Below are 23,247 nucleotides of genomic sequence, written 5' to 3'. Positions count from 1 at the left end.
TGTTGATTCTCTGTTTGGCTTAGTTTTTCGGATCTTTGTTGTGGAGGGACGGCGTGGTGCTTCTGCCTAGACCGCCATCTTGCCGGAGTCCTTAAACTATTTTTTAAGAAAGTTATTTTACAAGTAACATCAGGCAACACAGGTTTTAATGCTTTGAAAAGTAAATAGCATTTTATAACAAAGGAAGAGAGTCATTTTTTTTTTCTATTTCAAATTGATTAAGCTTACAGTTATATTAGAAAATAGTTAAACAAAGTGTATGTCAAAAGTAAAGGCTTCCAATCATGCTGGCATATTTTCGTCTACAGATTGCATGACTTTCAACTCTGTGGCTATAAGTAACCTTATTTCTCTCTCTTGTGCTTAATATTTATCACATACCCACTGAATTTACTAGCTTCCCTTCACCCTTAAAAATTCTCTGTCCTCTGTTAAGTTTCTAGTTTATTTTCCACATATAATGTCTAGTTTTAGAGTATTTCGGTGGACTCTTCTCATCTTTGTAATATTTGTTTCATGTTAAATTAAAATACTTTTGATGTCCTTGATTGCTCTCTTACCCATAAACAGCAAGGTGAATCGAAGAAAAAGTGTAGATGTTGCCTAGTCTCTTAGATAGCAGTTAATATTCAGTGTTTTGGGAAAAGTTTGATTTATATTGTGACTTAAAAATATTTGATTGCTTTTCGAGAATTGGAGGATTCCTTGATTGATCTGCATAGCCTAGCCATGAGACTACATGGACTGTTCCTGCTAACATGGTTTTTTTCCTAGGAATAACTAAGCCAGTGTGACAAAATATTGTCTGAATCCTAGGCTAACATGTATCTAGGGTAGTCTGAAACCATATTAAATGGAGAAATGAAGTAGATTGCCTTCAATAATAATCAGTAAAAACTTACAGTGCTTAGCAAACTCTAACACCTTCTCCCTTGTGATATCAGAGATTCTTTCCTTTCTTTATGTAAATTTGAGCTTTAGACTTTCAGTTGCTCAAAAATCCTGATGAAATGGCTTCCGTAGATGAGTCAGATTTAATAGTTTCAGGGTTAGGAAGAGAAGGAGAAAAAGCCAGAAGTGGTCAGCTTTAGAATTTTAATGAAGAAAAACTAATACAGGCTTATGTTTTAATTTTCCTGAAGAAAAATCTTTAGGGAAAATGTTTTATTTCACATTTTTTAAGGAAATTTTCTCTGCTTCTGATTTAATCTGTTCCTCTGACCACATCAGGGTCATCAGCACAATGATATAGTCATTTCTGGTGAATACACAGTCCAGACTTAGGACAAGATCCAGGAGCTTTAATAGGTGGTCCATACAGGAAGCCAATTATGGAGAAGTTTGTGGTTGGAATCTAATTTCAGTGAGTACAAGGATTTGTTTCAGGCTGGAAACAAAGATGGGTTTTTATGCACAGAATAATCCTGAGAACTAAGGAGACTGCATTTTCAGTTAGGTATGTTTAAAATTTGGCTCCTTGTGGAAAAATAAAAAGGAAATAGATTTGTGATACATTTTTCTCCACCAGGATGACATTTTATCACAGCATGAGAATGTGATTAGAGTTCCATTCACTTAAGGCATAAACAGGAAAATACCTTTTTTTTAAGTGCCACTATGAAAGCTTAAAGAGCCTTGGTGGCACAATGTTTAAGTGCTTGGCTGCTAAACATAAGGTCAAGAGGTTCGAACCCACTGGCCTCTATTTGGGAGAAAAGACCCGGCGATCTGCTCCCGTAAAGATTTCAACCTAAGAAACCCTATTGGGCAAAACTCTATGGAGCAGTTCTACTCTGTCGTATAGTGTCACTATGAGTCAGAATCGACTTGCAGGCACACAACAATAACAACATCATGAAGGTTTAGTGCTCGGTTCTTTATCAAATGTACTAAACAAAACAAGGCTTTTCATTAGCAGACCTCCCATCACAACAAGTAGTATAACTTATATATATTTTTTCCTTTGTAGTTGAATTCAGTAGAAGCCTGATGTATTAGAAAGCTTAGATATACCACTGTTGTATGTTGTTGAGTTGATTCCGACTCATAGCGATCCTATAGGCCAGAGTAGAACTAACCCATAGAATTTCCTAGGCTGTAATCTTTATGGGAGAAGATCACTAGGTCTTTTCTTCTGGGGAGCAGATGGTGGGTTTAAACCGCCCACCTTTCGGTTAGCAGCTGAACTCTTAATCATTGTGCCACATGGCTCCTTAGACATACCACCATTAGGTATGTTATATCTATAGAATACATCTTACTATGTTAGAAGCCTGATACAAATAGATTTTAATTCTATAATCCAGCATCAACATTTAAGAAGGGTCCTGTATTTACTTTTATTTTTATTATCTGTTTTGTTAAAGAATCTCTTTCTCTCTCCCTCTCATTAAAAAATTAGAGTGGAAAGTATAATGGATTTGCAACTGGAGGATCTACACGCCTCTTATTTTAAAAATGTATACATAAGGTATTCAGAATTAGTTCAATGATAACTATTGATTCATGACATTGTCATCAGTGAATCATGCAGGGTTATATTTAAATTTTATTTTAAAATATATAATCAATATTCAGGCACTTACTTTCCAACCTGAGATCTCTAACACTGACAATAACTTACATTTACCTGAGTGTTCCTACCATCTTGTGACCCTGCCCTCTTCCCATCCTTACCAAGAGATAACTGCCAAGTTGAATTTTAACATTCCATAGCTTTAAAACAATAAATGATCAAACAGAATGTGGAAATTATTGTTTTAAATAATATTTTATTGAGTTTTTGGTGAAAGTTTACACAAGTTAGGTTCCCATTTGACAATTCTGCACTATGTGTCAACATTCTCTTGTGTTGTTCCATTTCCAGTACTCTAGCTTCCCTGCCCTCTTATCTTCTCAACTTTGCTTTTGAGTAATTGTTGACCTTTTGGTCTCATACTGATGGTTTTTAAGTACAGTACCGATCTTATGGGTAATAGTCTTTATATTGTGTGTCACTCTGCTATTTCGCTAAAAGATGCTCAGGGGATAGGCTCAGTTCTAGGTTTAAAGAGTGTCTCAGCTTGATAGAATCAGGGAGTCCTCTGTTTTCTACTGTTCAAGTTTGTCTGGCTTTTTTTTTTAAATAAGAATTTGAGTTCTGCTCCACATTTTTCTCGCATTCTACCTGGGCCCATCTATTGTGACCCCAGTCAGAATGGTCAGATGGCAGCCCGGGACCATCTAGTTCTTCTGGTCTCAGGGTAGATGAGGTTGTGGCTTGCGTATACTTGTTTTTTCTCTGCACTTTTGATTACCTTCTTACTGTTTTGTTCCTGGTGAGTAAAGACCCATAGTTGTGTCTTAAATAGTCTATCACAAACTTTTAAGACCCCAGATGCTACTCGATTGCAGATCATGATTTTTTGTGAACTATGTTATGTCAATTGACTGAGTTATCTCATGAGACTATGGTCCTAAGCTTTCAAACCCAGAAAACCAGTCTTGGAAGGTGTTCGGGTATATCTGTGGAGTATCTGTATCTTCAATGAATATATGTGCTTGCACCCACATATTTGTATTTACACATACCAACAGATACTTCTAGAGCCCTGGTGGTGCAGTGGTTAAGAGCTTGGCTGCTAACTGAAAGATCAGCAGTTCAAATCCACCAGCCACTCCTTGGAAATATTATGGGGCAATTCTACTCTGTCCTATAGGGTCGCTATGAGTTGGAATTGACTGGATGGCAATGGGTTTGATTTTTTTCTTTTTGGTATAGATACTTCTCTCTGTTCTCACCTATGTACACACCTGTACCTACCCATATACCAGTATGCCTATACCCATCCATGTGTGCTCAAATACTCATTTTTACTTTTTTGTGCTGTGCTCACTACATCTACATTCAGTGCCACTTTTCCCCTCACCCAAAACCAAAAATAAAACAAATCTCTACAATCTAAAATGTACTTTCCTTTCATTCCTCCTCTCCCTGGTAACCACCAATAAATATTGGTCTTTATATATCTATTCTTGTCTTCTTATAAAAGAGGGATCGTACAATATTTGTCTTTATATGCTTGCCTCATTTCACTAATTATTATGCCCTCCAGATCCATCCATGTTATGATATGTTTTGCAGACTCATCATTGTTCTTTATGATTACCATCAGTAGTAGTATTCCATTGTATGCATGTACCACAATTTGCTTTTCCATTCATCTGTTGATGGGCATTTTGGTTGTTTCCATTTATTTGTTATTGTGAATAAAGCAGCAATGAACACAGGTGTACATATGTCTGTTCATGTCATTATTTTTAGATCTCAACATAATTAAGGGCTATATGTGCAAAACCAACAGCCAACATTACACTTAACAGAGAAAGGCTGAGAGCCTTCCCTTTGAGAATGGGAATGAGACAAGGATGCCGGTTATCACTATTCTTATTTAACATTGTACGGGAAGTCCTAGCCAGGGCAGTAAGACAAGAAAGAGAAAGGAAAGGTATCCAAATTGGAAAGGAAGAAGTAAAACTATCTCTATTTACAGATGACATGATCCTATACATAGAAGACCGTAAAGATTGCAAAAGGAAACTGCTGGAGCTAATGGAAGAATTTAGCAATGTTGCAGGGTACCAGATCAACACACAAAAATCAGTTGGGTTCCTCTACACTAACAAAGAGCTCTGGTGGCACAGTGGTTAAGAGCTTGGCTACTAACCAAAAAGTCAGCAGTTCAAATCCACCTGTCCCTCCTTGGAAACCATATGGGCAATTCTACTCTGTCTTACAGGATCGTTATTAGTTGGAATTGACTCAGTGGCAATGGGTTTGGTTTTTATTTTTTATTCCTATTTTGTTGAGAGGTTTTTTAAATTAGGAAACAGTGTTGAATTTTATCAAATGCCTTTTCTGAATCAATTGATGTGATTATATGGTTCTTTTCCTTTTTTTTTTTTTTTTAACGTGGTGGATTACATTGATTGATTTTCTAATGTTGAACCACTCTTGTAATCCTGGTATGAATTCCACTTGATCATGGTGCATGATTTTTTTGATATGTTGCTGAAGTTTGTTGGCTAGAATTTTGTTGAAATTTTTGCATTTATGTTTATAAGGGATATTGGTCTGTAATTTTCTTTTTTTGTGATGTCTTTTCCTGATTTAGATATCAGGGTTATGCTTGCTTCATAGATAGAGTTTGGCAGTGTTCCTTCCTCTTGTGTGTTTTTGAAGAGATCGAGTAGGATTGGTGTCAACTCTTCTCTTAATGTTTAGTAGAATTTTCCAGTGTAGCCATCTGGTCCTGATCTGGGCTTTTTTTTTTTTTTTGGTTGGCAGTTTTTTTAATGACATCTTCAATCTCTTCTTTTGTAATGGGTCTGTTTACACTTTCTACCTCTGTTTGTGTTAGTTTGGGTAGGTGGTGTGTTTCTAGGAATTTGTCCATTTCATCTAAGTTTTCAAATTTGTTGGAGTACAATTTTTCATAGTAATCAGTTATGGTCTTTATCTCTGTTGGATTGGTTGTAATGTCACCAATTTCATTTCTTAATTTGGTTTTTTGCCTATTCTGGTTTTTTTCTTTTGTCAGTCTAGCCAGTGGTTTGTCTATTTTATTGATTCTTTCAAAGAACCAAGTTCTGGTTTTGTTGATTCTTTCTATTGTTTTTCTATTTTCTATTTATTTTTGCCCTGATCTTTATTATTTCCTTTTTCTGATAGTTTTTGTCTTCTTTTGCTCTTCCTTTTCTGTTAGTTCAAGTTGTCAGTTTAAGTTAATGATTTTGGATCTTTTTTCTTTTTTCTTGTAGGCTTTATTGCTGTGAATTTCCCTCTTTGTACTGTTTTTGTTGTGTCCCAAAGGTTTTGGTATGTTGTGTTTTCATTTGATTCTAAGGATTTTTAAATTTCACTTTTGATTTCTTCCATGACCCAATAGTTTTTAGTAATGTATTATTTAGTTTCCAAGTATTTGTTTATTTTCTTCTTATTTTTCCTGTTGTTGATTTCTAGCTTCATACTGTTATGGTCAGAGAAGATGCTTTGTGTGATTTCAATCTTTTTAAACTTGCTGAGACTTGTTGTGTGTCCTAGCATATGGTCTATTCTGGAAAATGATTAATGTGTGCTGGAGAAGAATGTGTATTGTTCTGATGCTGTGTGGAGTGTTCTATATATTTCCATTAGGTCCAATTGGCTTATTGTTTTATTTAAGTTCTTGGTATCCTTGGTGATCTTTTTAGATGTTCTGTCTATAATTGAAAGTGGTGTATTGAAGTCCCCTACTATTACTGTGGAGCTGTCTATTTCTCCTTTCATATTAGTTAGTATTTGTTTCATGTATTTTGGTGTATTACTGTTAGGTGCATATGTGCTGCTGTAACAGAAATATCACTAGCGGCTGGCTTTAACAAACAGAAATTTATTCTGTCACAATTTAGTAGGCTAGAAGTCCAAATTCAGGGTGCCAGCTCCAGTGGAAGTCTTTCTCTCTGTGTCAGCTCTGGGGGAAAGTCGTTGTCATCAATCTTCCCCTGGGTCTAGAAGTTTCTCAGCATAGGGATCCTGGGTCCAAAGGACGTGCTCCACTCCTGGCTCTTCTTTCTTGGTGGTAGGAGGACCCTCTTTTCTCTGATCACTTCTCTTTTATGTCTCAAAAGAGACTGACTCAAGATACAACCTAATCCTGTAGATTGTGTGCTGTCTCATTAACATAACTGCCTCTAATCCTGCCTCATTAACATCATACAGGTTAAGATTTACAACATATAGGATAATTACATCAGATCACAAAATGGAGGACAACCACACAATACTGGGAATCATGACCTAGCCAAGTTAACACATATTTTTGGGGGACACAACTCAATCCATAACATTCCACCCTTTGGCCTCCAAAAATTCATGTCCTTGACACAAGTAAAATACATTCACCCTATCATATCATCCCCAAAACCTTAAATCAACTCCAAATCTAAAATCTCATCTTCTGCAAAATTCCTTTTAATCTGTGAAATCTAGAATAAAAGTTATCTGCTTCCAAAGTAAAATGGTAGAATGGCACAAGGTAGACATTTCCATTACAAATGGGAGAAATTGGAGGGAAAGAAGAGATGACAGGCATTAAGCAAGTCCACAGCCCAGCAGAATAATTTACTTTAGTTCTCAAGTCTTGAAAATAATCCTCTATTCCTTGAGTCCATCTAGGCAATGGCTCTGCCCTCCAGACTCTGGATGTTGACCACACTATCTGGATTATAGGTAGAGGACCCTTGGTCCTGGGTTTCAGCTCCACCTTACAGGCTGACTGCAGACGCAACTCTGCTCTTTTGGCTCTGGGTGGCCCCATTATCCTAGTCTATCTGAGTGGAGCCCCCACCCCTTCTGCACTGGCAGGCCCCATTCTTCTGTCCCTTGGGCATGGCAGCCCCACCCCCTCAGCTTTGGGCATTGGATCTGGCCCCATACCCCTGGCACTTGTGAACAGCAGCCCCACACTCTGGAACTGAGTTGGAGAAGATTTGACTCTTTGAAGCCTAGGAGGCTGTGGCCCCACTCTGTGAGACCCAGCAGGCCGTGGTTCCACCCTCTGAGACTCAGAGGTCATAGCCCTACCCTTGAGACTGAGGCAGCTCTGCTTCCTGTGCTCCTTGTCTCTTCAGCTTCTGCTCCCTGGTTCCTTGGCCTCTCAGCCTGAAAGCTGCCAGCTCTCACTCCGTAGGTCAGCAAGCCTATCTCTGCCAACAAGTGCCTAGAGGTACCCCACTCCTCCAGGAAGCCTTCTGCACTCTTTTGCTCCATAAGTTGTTTCCCGCACCTTCTCACTCTGGTCTCTTGGTTCTGCTGCTGCTGTTTCTCTGCCGCTACTTCTTGCTGTCTGAGCTGTCTCTGGTGTTACAGCTTTTCTCACCTCCTTCTGAGACCTCACAAGAAGACTTTGACATCCATAATTCCACCAATAGTCTCTTCATGGCAATCTAGGCTTTTACTATTAGGCATCCTAAAACTTCCAGTCTCTGCCCATTCACAGTTTCAAAGTCACTTCCACAATTTAGGTATCTGTTAGAGCAGCACCCCACTCTTGGTACCAAATTCTTTCTTAGTTATCTAGTGCTGTTATAACAGAAATATCACAAGTGAATGGCTCTAACAAACCTAAATTTATTCTCTCACAGTTTAGGAGGGTAGAAGCCCAAATTCAGCTCCAAGAGAAGGCTTTCTCTCTCTGTCAGCTGTGGGGGAAGGTCCTTGTCATCAGTCTTCTCCTGGGTCCAGGAGTTGTGAATAGCATTACAAAGAATGTGAATTCCAGAACAACTAATTATGGTCATGCAGAGTCTGTACATGGATCAAGAGACAATCATTCAAACAGAGCAAAACAATACTTCTAGGTTCAGAATTAGAAGAGGTGTGTGGCAGGGTTGTATCCTTTCACCTTATTTATTCAATCTGTATGCTGGACAAACAATCCAAGAAGGCAGATTATATGAAGAAGAATATGGCATTAAGATTAGATGGAGACTCATTTACAATCTACGATATGCAGAAGACAAAACCTTGCTTGCCGAAAATGAAGATGACTTGAAACACTTACTGATGAGGGTCAGGGACGACTGCCTTCAGTGTGTATTACACCTGAACATGAAGAAAATGAAAATTCTTACAACTGGATTGATAAACAACATCATGGTAAATGGAGAAAAAATTGAAGGTGTCAAGGATTTCATTCTACTTGGAAAACAATGCATTGCATTGGGCAAATTTGCTGCGAAAGACCTCTTTAAAGTGTTAAAAAGTAAAGATGTCCTTTTGATGACTAAGGTGTGCCTGGCCCAAGCCATGATCTTTTCAATTACATCATATCCATGCAGATGCTGGACAATTAAAAAAGAAGTCAGAAGAAGAATTGAAGTATTCAAATTGTGATGTTGGTGAAGAATATTGACTATAATGTGGACTGCAGAAGAACAAACAAATCAATCTTAGAAGAAATACAACTGTAATTCTCCTTGGAAGCAAGGATGGTGAGATCTTATCTTGTTTACTTTGGACATGTTATAAGGAAAGATCAATTTCTAAGACATCATGTTTGGTAAAGTAGAAGTTCAAGGAAAACCTTTGATGATATGGACTGATAACGATAGCCTCAACAATGGGCTCAAACACAACAAAGATTATGGAGATGGCGCAGGACTGGGCAATGTTTAATTCTGTTATACATAAGGTTGCAATGAGTTGGAGGTGATTGGATGGCAATTAACAACAACAATAATAGTTATCCAGTCCAGAAGGTGGTGAGAAGTGGTTGGATTATGAGCCCTTTCTTGAAGATAGTTTATCACCATTATTTTTTTCAAATATTTTCTCCTTTCCATTTTAATATATTTCCTCATCTTGGTACTTTCATTATGCAGTTGTAGACATATCTACACTTCTCCTGTCTATATCTTAACTATTATATATTTATTTTTTGTTCTTTTCTATCACTTTATGGGAGAATTTCTTAATCTAGTCTTCTAATTCACTACTTCATTCTTTAGCCATATCCATTATTTTACTTATTCTACTTTATTTTTTGTATTTTTTATTTCCCTAATTATATTTTACATCCCTATATTACTACTTATTACATTTAATTTTTACTTTAATTAAATTTACTACCTAACTCCTTATTCCTTTCCTATTCTTTATACTCTCCCTTAGCAATCATCACTATTTAATGTACTATATATGTTTTCTTATTTTTCTCATTTATTGTCTGTCTCCTTCCATAAGAATATAAGCTCCACGAAGTCTAGGCTGGAATTTCTCATCTCTTTTTTTCTCCCAACTGTTATATCCCCAGAACCTATCATAGTACCTGAAACATAACAGGAGCTAAATAAATATTGGATGAATGAATTGGTAGAATCCATGGTTCTGAGGATTGGAAGCACTTACTGATGAAGAACAAAGACTAAAGCCTTCAGTATGAATTACACCTCAACATGAAGAAAACAAAAATCCTTGCAACTGGACCAGTAAGCAACATCATGATAAAGAGAGAAAATATTCAAGTTGTCAAGAATTTCATTTTACTTGGATCCTCAATCAACACCCATGAAAGCAGCAGTCAAGAAATCAAATGACCTGACTAATGGACCACAACTACCACAGCCTCCACCAGACCGAGTCCAGCATAACTAGATGGTGCTCAGCTACCACCACTGACTGCTCTGACAGGGATCACAATAGAGGGCCCTGGACAGAGCTGGAAAAAAATGTAGAACAAAATTCTAACTCACAAAAAAGAGACCAGACTTACTGGTCTGACAGAGAATGGAGAAACCTTGAGAGTATGGCCCTGAACATCCTTTTAACTCAGTACTGAAGTCACTCCTGAGGTTTACCCTTCAGCCAAATATAGACAGGCCCATAAAACAAAACTAAACTAAATGGGCACACCAACCAAGAATCAAGGACCAGAAGGCAAGAGGGGACAGGAAAGCTGGTAATGGAGAATCCAAGGTGGAGAAGGGGAGAGTGTTGACATGTCGTGGGGTTGACAACCAATGTTACAAAACGATATGTGTATTAATTGTTTAACAAGAAACTACTTTGCTCTGTAAATCTTCGTCTAAAGCACAATTTTAAAAAAATCAGATGACCTATTGTATTGAGTAAATCTGCTGCAAAAGACCTCTTTAAAGTGTTAAAAAGCAAAGATGTCATTTTGAGAACTAAGGTGCCCCTGATCCAAGCCATGGTATTTGCAATAGCATCATATGCATGCAAAAGCTGGAAGATGAATAAAGAAGACTGAAGAAGAATTGATGCCTTCGAATTACGGTGTTGGAGAAGAATATTGAATATAACATAGGTTGCCAAAAGAATGAACAAATCTGTCTTGGAAGAAGTACAGCCAGAATGCTCCTTAGAAGAGAGGATGGCAGGACTTCGTCTTACTTACTTTGGACATGTTACCAGGAGGGACCAGTCCCTAGAAAAGGACACCATACTTGGTAAAGTGGAGGGTCAGCAAAAAGGAGGAAGACCCTCAACAAAGTGGATTGACACAGTAGCTGCAAATAGCAATGATTGTGAGGATGGTACAGGACCGGGCAGCATTTCATTCTGTTGTACATAGGGTCACTACGAGTTGGAATCAACTCGATGACACCTCACAACCACAACGTGGCTCTGATAATCTTGTATTTGAGAGAGCGAAGACACAATTACACAATGGGAATCTAATGCTACCTTTAGCTTCTAGAGAAATAATTTATTTCTTGATCTATTGCAGTAACTGTTATTCAACCATGTTCTTTGCCTTAGGCCAGGCCACTTTGTACAAATCCATCCTTGTCCGAGAAAGGAAGTATAAAAAAGGTAAACCAACAAGCAGAAGTTTAGTCAAAGTCTTGATCTTCTCAAATAGTCTTTGACAAGGCCTAAGGTTATATAACTATATTTGTGGCTTGATTATTTTCAGGAATAGAGAGGATCTGGTTATTTAGCCTCTACATTTAGGGAAACTGGATGGAAAAGCACCTCTTTTATGGACTGTTCACTCTATCACTGACTGTATTTTTGCATTTATGTACCTCATGCCTTATTTTTGAAACAGTTAAGATTTTTTTGTGAGTATATCTCTGCTTTAGCTCTAACAAGATTTCACTAGCTAAGGAGGAAAAAAAAAAACAAACAAAAAACCGTCCCTTCTCCTCATCCCAACCTCTATAGTAGAGAAGAGAGAGATTCCTTTAGAATATGTTACAAACTGAGTGGGCAGGAAACCAATTTGTACTTCACGTAGTTTATATTGTGTTTTTTGGATCCGCACGCATGCAGGAAGACCCAAACATGTACAAATCAATATCTATATAAATTCAGTTTAAAAGGAGACTGTTATAATAACGCTGTTTGCCCAAAAGTCAAACAAGGTTTGCACTCCGTGTGTTAATTGTTGCTGTTTTTGCATTCTCACCATTTCTTATTGATGGTCAATTTCTTTTCCTCTGGTTTTGCAGTTTAAAGATTGATGTCATTTCGGGTTTTAATTACCCAAGCCTTCCCCAATTGCTTTTCAAATGTATTTTTCTAAAATATCTGCAGCTCATGGCACTACCCCAAACTGCTGGGTCGGTTGAGGTGCTTGATCAGCATGTCTCCCTTCCACAAGCATGTCACCTTCAATGAAGTTTAAATTTCCCTACAGAATACTTTTTATTTACATTTGCATGTGGCAGCCAAATCCTGTCCATCCTTAGCATTTTGGGTGTTTAATTAAGAATCCTTTACCAGGAAGTGATCGTAATTTATAGGGAATTGCAAAATTCAAAGAAGAAATTAATAGGAAGATGTATTTTACTGTATCATCTTCTTATGTTTCTTTTTTCAACTCTTTCTTAAAACACACAAATAATTTTTTTCAATCTAAAAGTGAAATGCTATGTCTTAATAGTTAGGTCTTCCTAAAGAATATTTCTTAATTTCAATGATACCTTAAAAAATTTTCTTATAACAAATGCTGGTAGAAGCAGCATACTGGTATTCCCATCTCCCCAAAGGGATGGTTAAGAGATTCTTACATACACATCATGAACATATTTAAGAATACCTAGGAGAAACATTACACGAACAAAAGAAATATAGCCTTGAATATAAGCTCAGCTTTTAGAATCAAAAGTACTCTCTGTGTTGCTCCCTGGATGTAATGCAATGAATGGTGGTGGTAGTCTCTATTTTGGGAGAATATGTTATGAATAAGGGCTGGAGATTTTTTAGAGTACTTACTCAGAAACTGGTAAGGCAAGGAAAGATAAAATATACGTAAAGTGTTAGAATAATTGAATAGTAAGACCAATAAGCTTATTGTTATGTATGCGTATGTATAAACGTATCTTTATATCTAACAAAGACAGAACAGATGTTCATTTCAAACTCATACGGAATATTCACAAAAGTTGACAATATACTCTTCCCCTCACATGGATTGAATTGTGTACCCCAAAAATATCTGTCAATTTGGCTGGGTCATGATTCCCAGTATTGTATAATTGTGTACCATTTTGTAATCTGATGTGATTTCCTTACATGTTGTAAATTGAACCACTATGATCTAATAAGATGGATTAACAGCAGTTATACTGATGAGGTATACAGGACTGGAGTGTCTTAAGCCAATCTCTTTAGAGATATAAAAGAAAGAAGCGAGCAGAGACACAGGGGAACCTCACACCACCAAGAAAGCAGTGCCAGGAGCAGAGCGCGTCCTTTGGACCTGAGGTTTCTGTGCTGAGATGCTCCCAAACCAAGGGAAGACTGATGCATCACAAAGACCTTCCTCCAGAGCCAACAGAGGAAGTGTTCCTCTGGAGCTGACGCCCTGAATTTGGACTTGTAGCCTACTGGACTGTGAGAAAATAAACTTCTCTTTGTTAAAGCCGTCCACTTGTGGAACTTCTGTTATAGGAGCACTAGATGACTAAGATACCCTCAAAAAACCTCAGTAATTTCCAAGTGATTAATATTGTTGAGGCTATTTTTCATGACTAAAAGATTAAAAATCACTAATAAATGGATAGCTATAAAAAGTCTATATGACTAGAAACACAAAACACACCCACACTCACAAAATAGCCATCTGGCTGAAGAGGACATTAGTAGATAAATTATTAAATTCTTATAGCTGAATGACATGGAAAATGTTGTATGTCAAAATGTATGGAACAAATCAGTAGTTAGGAAAGACTGGTAGATTTCTATACGTTTATCATGTACCAAAAAGAATAAAAAAAAATTAGATGTTCATTTCAGAAAGCAGAAACAGAACAATAGAGTGAATCCAAAGAAACAAGAATGTGATTCATATAAAAACAGCAGCAAATCCCAATTTCCATCAGCCAGATTGACAAAATAATTATAAAGTTGGATTATATCAAGCTGTGGCAAGGATTTTGGTAGGAGGGACCCTCAACCACTGCTCACGCGATATAACTTAGTGAAGAGATTCTGAAGAACATTTTGGTAATTACTTAGTGTAGCTATGCATAAATATACTCCACAATTGTGTCTTTTAGGTAACATACTCCCTCAGACTCTTGCATACATCCACAATGAGAAATGTGCAAGGGAGTTAGTTCATTGCAGTATTATTAGGGATGCCAAACATGCGTTGATAGAATGAAGTCTGTTATGGAAAAATCTTCATGTATTTTAAAACCATATATAAAACATTATATATTTTTCAAGAATAAATATATCTAAATAAATATATAAAATCTGTATCAGAAGTTGTATTAGTCAAGGTATATGCTAAGCCACTTTAACAAAGAAACCCAAATACACAGAGGCTCAAATAACGATAAAAGTTCGTCTCTTAAGAGAGAACCCACAAGTGAATAGTCATGTTCCGGTGAATGACTCGTCATTAATACCTTACTTTCAGAGTTACACCTTGAGTCGCCATCTTTTCATAAAGAAAGGAAAGACCTCTTTAAGATCTCCTAGAAGTTCTGTGGCCCACTTTTACTTGTATCTTACTGGTCTAAACAGAGTTACATCACCACACATCATTTCAAGGAACTAAGCAATATGCTCTGTAGTTGAGTATCCGTGCGCTCAAGTGAAACTCAGGGATTTCCACTACTAGAAGGAAAGAGAGAATGGATAATAGAGTAAATTCACTGGTTTCAGAAACAAAAGAGCCTGCATTATACACTCTAGACTGGGTGTCAATAGAAGGGGAGGGAAAAAGATTGGTGATAATAAATAAATTGTAGAAAATAGTAGAATACAATAAAACTAAGAGTGACCTTATGCACACAAAATGTACCACGTAATATCCATATCCTCCTGGAGGTACAGTCTGTGCCCCTTCACAGATATGATTAGGAGGGTCTCTTTCTCTTCCAGCAAGACCTGTAAGCATGCTTGTTCTTATTTAAACAACAACAACAAAAAATGCTGCTTTTGAGTCTATTCTGATTCATGGTGACCCCATGTGTGTCAGAGTAGAACTGTACTCCATAGGGTTTACAATGGCTGCAATCTTACTAAGGTAGATCACCAGAAATTTCTTTTGCAGCACCTCCGGGTGGATTCAAATTGCCAATCTTTTGGTTAGTAGCTGAGAGCAAACCAGTTACCCTGTTCTTATTAAGCTACTGTAAATCTCACTGCCTGTGATGTGTTCTAATGATCCCATGATTATCAGTAACAACCAACCAAATATAATGCAATTCTTCTATATTTTCTTTCCTTTAAAAATCTACATGAAAAAAGATACAAACCTTGTTTAATCTGCAAAACTTTACAATTTTATGAGGCTATTTTGTGTACATCAACTCATTTCACCTAATTTGAGAACATGGAGGTGAAATATCATCAGTTAATGCAAATACTAGACAAAAATCTGCTCTAGAGTTTCTAAAATTCAGTAATTTCTTTTTTATTATTAGTAAAATAGCTTGGAATACTGCTGATGTTTGGCCAATCAATATACCTCATCCTCCAACTAAGACAGGTGCTCTAGCTGGGGCTGATGTTTCTTTTCATAGGACAGAATATAACCTGGATAGAATTAAAAATCTACTTGGCCATCACAGGCAAGTCAAGCAAAAGTAGGCTCAGAAATACTCCTAATAGAAGCAACAATCTATCTAGATAGTAAACAATTCTATTGTGTCATGGATTGAATTGTGTCTCCCCAAAATATGTGTCAACTTGGCTAAGCCATGATTCCCAGTATTGTGTAGTTGTCCTTTTTGAGATCTGGTTATCCTCCATTTTGTGATGTGTTGTAAATCCTAGCTTCTATGCCTGTGGTTATGGTCCCATTTGGGAGTGAGCTGTCCATTATGTTAATGAAACAGAATTAGGTTATGTTAATGAGGATTAGGGTGAGATGTTTCTTGAGTCACTGTCCTTCACCACCCTACAGGAGATAAGTAGGATTAGGATGAGATGCAACACACTTATGCAGGTCACAGCCCTGATCCAATGAAAGCAGAGTTTCCCTGGGGTGTGGCCTGCATCACTTTTTATTTTACAAGAGATAAAAAGAAAGAGAAGCCAGCAAAGAGGGGGACCTGCTACCACCAAGAGAGAAGTTCCAGGAGCAGAGCATGTCCTTTGGACCCAAGGTCCCTAAGATGAGATCCTTCTAGACCCAGGGGAAGATTGATGACAAGGACCCTCCCCACAGCAGACAGAGAGAGAAAGTCTTCCCCTAGAGCCAGTACCCTGATTTGGACTTCTAGCCTCTTAAACTGTGAGAGAATAAATTTCTGTTCATTAAAGCCATCCACTTGTGGTTTTTCTGTTATGGCAGCACTAGCTAACTAAGATACATGGAGTAAGTGGTATGGTGACTGGCATCAAGTCCACACCGAATCTATCGACTTATTGATCAATTGATAAGTGGCAAGAGGAAGATACAGCAATAAAGTGTTGCACTTGATCTGTGACTGTCTGATGTTTAGGCATCTCATTACTCTATCAAATGACACAAAGAAGTAGGTAAAAAAAAAAAGAAGATTGAACAGGAAATGAGTACATTTGAGAAATAAGTCGAGGGAAAGTACAAGTAAATTTTCAAAATATATAATATTTCCCTGAATCACTGCATTTAATGTGATCAACTTAGATTATTTAATTCATTGTTTTCTTCCCTTTGAGGACAATAAATTAATACCCAGCGTTGATTCTGATTTTATTAAATCTGTGTCATATTTACTAGTACAAAGTAGTTCACTTAATTTTTTAGTAAAAATATTTTGATAAATGGGTTACCATGGTCATATGATATGCATTTGGGTCCTCAATTTTCTGTCAGAATACTACTTCTGAACAAAATACACATTTGTTGGTGACCCTTCAATGAACAATAGAATAAATGAAATTGTCGTTAGGTACAATCAAGTCAGTTCTGACTCATAGTGACCCTATGTACAACAGAACGAAACACTGCCTGGTCATGTGCCATCCTCACAATCATTGCTATGTTTGAGCCCATTGTTGCAGCCACTGTATTACTCCATCACATTGAGGGTTTTCCTCCTTTTCTCTGACCCTCTAATTTACCAAACATGATGTGCTTCTCCAGGGACTTGGTCTCTCTTGATCACATGTCAAAAGTAAGTGAGATGAAGTGTCGTCATCCTCACTTCTAAGGAGCATTCTGGCTGTACTTCTTCCAAGACAGGCTTGTTCATTCTTTTGGCAGTCCATGGTGTAGTCAATATTCTTCACTAACACAATAATTCAAATGCATCAATTCTTCTCCAGTCTTCCTTATTCATTGTCCAGCTTTCACATGCATACGAGAGGATTGAAAACACTATGGCATGGTTCAGGTGCACCTTAGTCCTCAAAGTGTCATCTTTGCTTTTTACCACTTTAAAGGCGTCTTTTGCAGTAGATTTGCCCGATGCAATACATGATTTGATTTCTTGACTGCTACTTCCATAGATATTGATTGTGGATTCCGTTGATTGTGAAATCCTTGACGACTTTAATGTTTTCTCCATCTATCATGATGTTGCTTATTTGGTCCAGCTGGGAGGATTTTTGTTTTCTTTATGTTGAGGTGTAATCCATACTGAAGGCTGTAGTCTTTGATTTTCTTCAGTAAAGTGCTTCAAGTCCTCTTCACTTTCAGCAGTCAAAATTGTGTCATCTGCATATTGCAGGTTGTTAATGAGTCTTCCTCCAATCCTGATGCCCCATTTTTCTTCATATAGTCAAGTTTCTTCGATTATTTGCTCAACATACAGATGGAATAAATATGACGAAATGATGCAATCTGACGCACACCTTTTCTGTCTTTAAACCATGCAGTATCCCCTTGTTCTGTTTGAACGACTGCCTCTTGATCTGTGTACAGGTTCTTTATAAGCACATTCAAGTGTTCTGGAATTCCCATTCTTTGCAATGTTATCCATAATTTGTTATGGTCCACACAGTTGAATGCCTTTGTGCAGTCAATAAAACACAGGTAAATATCTTTCTGGTATTCTCAGCTTTCAGCCATGATCCATCTGACATCAGCTGTGATATTCTTCATTCCACGTCCTCTTCTGAATCCATCTGTTCTTTCAGCTTGAGGGATGCTGAAATGTTCTTCCCTGTAGGATTTTTGGACTCCAAATCTTTGAACATTTTATTATAATACTTTACTTCATTTCTTGAACCACCGTTTGATATCTTCTGTTCAGCTGTTTACTTCATCATTTCTTCAATTTTCTTCAGCTGTTTTACATTCAAGAGCAGGTTTCAGAGTCTCTTCTGACAGCCATTTTGGTCTTTTCTTTCCTGTCTTTTTAATGTCTCTGTCTTAGTCATTTAGTGCTGCTGCTATAATAGAAATACCACAAGTGTATGGTTTCAACAAACAGAAGTTTATTCTCTCACAGTCTAGTAGGCTAAAAGTCCAAATTCATGGTGTCAGTTCCAGGGGAAGGCTTTCTCTCTCTGTCAGCTCTGGAGGAAGGCCCTTGTCATCAATCTTCCCCTGGACTAGGAGCTTCTCTGTGTAGGAGCCCTGAGTTCAAAGAATGCACCCTCCTCTGAGCACTGCTTTCTTGGTGATATGAAGTCCTCATGTCTCTCTGCTTGCCTCTCTTTATCTCAAAAGAGATTGGCTTAAGACACAATCTAATCTTGTAGGTCTCATCAACATAACTGCTGCTAATCCATCTCATTAACATTATAATGATGGGATTTACAACACATAGGAAAATCACATCAGATGACAAAATGGTGGAAATCACACAATACTGGGGAATCATTGCCTAGACAAATTGATACACATATTTCTGGGGGACACCTCATAAAAATAATGCCCCAAATCTCTTGTATTGTGTTTACATGTGAGTCGCTCAAGCTTCTCTCCAGATTTCACTTAATACTTGCAATTTACCTTCAAATATGTTTCTTTGAATCAGTAACAAATCCATGCCTTGACATAATTCAGAATTGGAGGGCGGGGGAAGGGAAGAGAGAATTACTCTAACCAGAATATTTTTTCAAGAAAATCCCTTACAATGTGTTCAATATCTAGGCTAACAGTAAATTCATAAGATTATTTGCCTGCAATAGTTTAGCTTGACTATTAGTAAATCAGCAATGGATATTATTTTGAAATTTGGAGTCATAACACAGAGTTATCCAAAGGCCATAATACGTTGCCCCCACCTTGCAGGTTTTTATGTTCTAGCCAAGAAGAAACAGACAAAAATAACATCAACAATGCTGATTAATAGGGTCAGAATTTTTACCAAAGGGAAGTATGAAATTAAGCAACTAAAATATATAGTTAAGAGATTTAAACTTTGCCCATCATTTTATTTGCCTTTCATTCTTTCCAGTTTTTTCCACTCTTATTATACATTTTGCTTTTACCTATTTTCTCCATGCTTATATTTTCAATCCATTTTTTATTTCCAATTTTTTCTGTCTTTTTTCTTTCAAATAATACATTTCCTTTAAACATATTTTGTCATTATCTTATCTAGGCCCATTCTACATCTTTAATATTACATTTTAGTGGCTTTTTGATTATATTTTTTTAAAAGCTGCATCAAGAATCATATTAAACAAAACTCAGCAGCAACTTAAAGCTGAAAAATAATATATTAAAACTGCTAGTATCAAAGAAATATTTTACATAAATACATTTTGCAACCTGAACTCAAAGTCAGAGATTTTGAGGATAGGAAGGTTTTTTTGTGTTTGTGTGTATGTGTATGTTTTTCCATTTGCAGGCATATATTTGCAGTCTTTTAGATTAGTGGTAGGAATGGAAGAGGGTAGATGTGAGACTATTAAGAGCGGGCTGGTAAAAGTGTCGGAAATTTGGTGAGATTTTTTTTTTCCTCCTCATATTTATCTACAGCCACAATTTTACTTCCATAGTGATACCTCCACCTTTAATAATTAACTTTCAGTTATAGGTAATTTAAATCCCCATCATATCAATCTTGCTTATACTGTTAAAACTATCCTTAGACAACCAGTCAAACACAAGACTGCTCTTACAGATCAGAATAGATCTTCAATACAAAAATGTTGCAACCTCTAAGTTAATGGAATTTGACTTGGAGAAAAACAATGGTAGGAAGGTGGCATTTCAGTTGACTAAAAACTGTTTCTAAGATAATTTCCTTCATTGTCTCAATGGGAAAGGCTTACCAACCTGTGTGTTAGAAATAATCATTCAAAAAAACATCAGATATACTGTTGAAAAAGATGCTGGTGATGATAAAACAGCAAAAACGGTCCAAACCTTATCCTACTCGTTCTCATGCATATCTTGGGAACCACCTTGCCTTTCCTGTCTTCATAGCATGTAACAGTACATGCAAAGAAAATACAGTGGTGCTGCATGTGATAAAGGTCAGTGGAAATAAGGCATAATGGATAATGCTGCTCACTCCTGCCTGGGCTTAGAGTACTAGTTCTATACGGACTTCTTTCCCAAATCAACATATAAAACCTAAATGACATGGTATCAAGTACTGGCTCTGGTACTGATTATGTGAACCTTAGGAATGTCTTTTATCTTTTAAAGTGTCTCAGTTCCCTCAACTGTAAAATGAGGAGATTATAAGAGATTACAAAGTTTCCTTCTCAATGTAAATTTTCTATTTCTGTAAATTTATTTTGTTTAACTTTGTCAAATTTCTTGTGTTGAATGGTAAATTTATGCAGACTTTTTTCTATGAAAATTAGCATTTAAATTCATAAATTTTCATCTACGCAATTTTTTTGTATTTGCTATTTTCTAGAGAGTTGACTATTTTAGTTTTTGTTTTGAACCAAAATTAAAAGAATGATTTCCAAGTAATAGATCCTTTTGATTTTTTTCTTTTTGTTATTATTTCCTATTTTTGTAGAACCAGAAAATAATTTTACCTCATATAATTTTTTATATTATATTAATATTTTATTTGTGGAATAATATAAAGGCATATTTATAAATATCACATGAACACTTGAAAGAGTGGTATGTTCTTTATTTTCACAATATAGAGATTAACTTATTTTTTAAATCCACTTGGTATGTTATTTAGACCTCCTATTTGTTGTTTTTTTTTTATCTACTTGATTCCTTAGAGGCTGAGAAAGGTGAGTTAAAACTTCCTCCTACTATTAAAACTTTGCCTATTTTCTATTACATATCCTGAAGTGTTTGCTTTATATATTTATATTCTATTTAATCAGATGCATTAACATTTATAATCTTCTTTATGAATTTTACTATGTATTATTAATGTAGTTGTCAATTTGTCTCATTTAGTGCCTTTTGCTTCAATTTTTACCTTGACTAATATTAATATTTTCACCAAAACTTTCTTTTTGGGGCATTTGTTACAAAATCCTGCATAATTGCTTATGCTTTCTTATGGATTAAATTGTTTCCCCCAAAAATATGTGTTGTAAATCCTAACCTGTGTTTATGGTTATAATCCCATTTGGGAATCGATTGTTTTTGTTATGTTAATAAAACAGGACTAGTGTAGGGCGTGTCTTGAGTCAATCTCTTTTGAGATATAAAAGACATTAAACAAGCAAGCAAGCAAGCAAGCAGAAAGAGATAGAAGAAGAGAGATACTCAGCCACATGAAGATCACCCAGGAGCAGAATCTCAGAGACAAAGAACTTCCTCCAGAGCTGACAGAAAAGGAAAGCCTTCCCCTAAAGTCAGCACCCTGAATTCTACTTCTAGCCTCCTAAACTGTGAGAAAATAAATTTCTATTTGTTAAAGGCATTCACCTGTGATATATCTGTTATAGCAGTGCTAAGATACCCTTTTACGTTCAATTTTTATCAATCACTTGTTTTAATTTATTTTTCCTTATACACAGGTCATTTTTGGGTTGTGCTTTTAGATACATTCTATTTCTGTTAATAGATTATCAATTTTATACTAATTAATATGACAGATGTGCTTGTTTGGGCTTAATTTTATTATATTTCTATTCTGCTTGATGGAAGTGAGGGAAGAGATAAAACCAGTAGCGTTCAGTACCATCTTTATTAAGCTGCAAGGGCTGGAAAGACTCCTGGTATCTTTTCTCTTCCATCTTCTTCACTCTGAAAATCTTGTTGGTCTTTCATTCTCTTAGCCCATGTTAAATGCAGGTGAAAACTAGCTTTGTAAGTTTATAAATGTTTTCTTTCCCTCTTCATTTTAACAAAAGCGTCAAAACAAAGGTGCAAACTCCGTTAGGTTTTCCTATCCCTGGGTAGAACTCTGAAGTGGATAGGAGAGTTTTTAACTCTCATGGAATTTTCTGTTTCTTTCTCTCAGAGCTTTTAAATTTCTCTCAACTGATTTTGTCCTCCTTAGGAGAATCTAGGAGAAAAAAAAAATCAGCATTTTGTTCGTTCACTATCTCCTGTTTACCTGCCACTTACACTTTCCATGGTGGGTGGTCTGAGGGAGCGCACTTTCCAGCACCAAGTTTAGCAGATTCTAGCCAGGCAGATTTCTGGGAGCTTCTAACTCTGTTTTGCTGACCATCATTTTTCAAGATTATAGCATGAATTAAAGTCTTTTCTTTTGATTGACTGCTATTTGTAGATTTATGCATCTTTGTCTTTCCTATCTATGCTTTATTTACTCATACATATTTCACCAGGATTAAAGGAGAGGAATCTGATTTCATTTCTCCATTCTAACTCATAAATCTGAACTTCTTAAGTTTTAATGGTATATCATAATATAGATATTCTGAATTATGTAAGATATGCCTAATATATAGATTCCTTCTAATTTATCAATACTACCAGCAATGCTGAATTGAATATTATTGTGCCTATACTTTTGTTAAATTGGGTAGCAGATTTGCTCAATGCAAATTCGTCGTGAGATTTCTTGACTGCTGCTTCCATAGGTGTTGATTGTGGATTCAAATAAAATGAAATCCTTGACAACTTCAATCTTTTATCAGTGATGTTGCTTATTGGTCCAGTTGTGAGGGTTTTTTCTTTATGTTGAGGTGCAATCCATACTGAAGGCTGTAGTCTTTGATCTTAATCAGTAAGTGTTTTAAGTCCTCTTTCTTAAGCAAGGTTGTGTCATCTGCATATTACAGGTCTTTAATGAGTCTTCCTCCAACCCTGATGTGGCGTTCTTCATATAGACCACCTTCTCAGATTATTTGCTCAGTATACAGATTAAATAAACATGCTGAATGGATACAACCTTGACACACACCTTTCCTGATTTTAAACCATGCCGTTTCCCCTTGTTCTGTTTGAAGGATTGCCT

This window comes from Trichechus manatus, unplaced genomic scaffold (assembly GCF_000243295.1).
Source record: "Trichechus manatus latirostris isolate Lorelei unplaced genomic scaffold, TriManLat1.0 scaffold00150, whole genome shotgun sequence".
Taxonomy (NCBI): domain Eukaryota; kingdom Metazoa; phylum Chordata; class Mammalia; order Sirenia; family Trichechidae; genus Trichechus; species Trichechus manatus.
The sequence above is the reverse complement of the archived record's forward strand: the minus strand, read 5'-3'. Positions refer to the sequence as shown.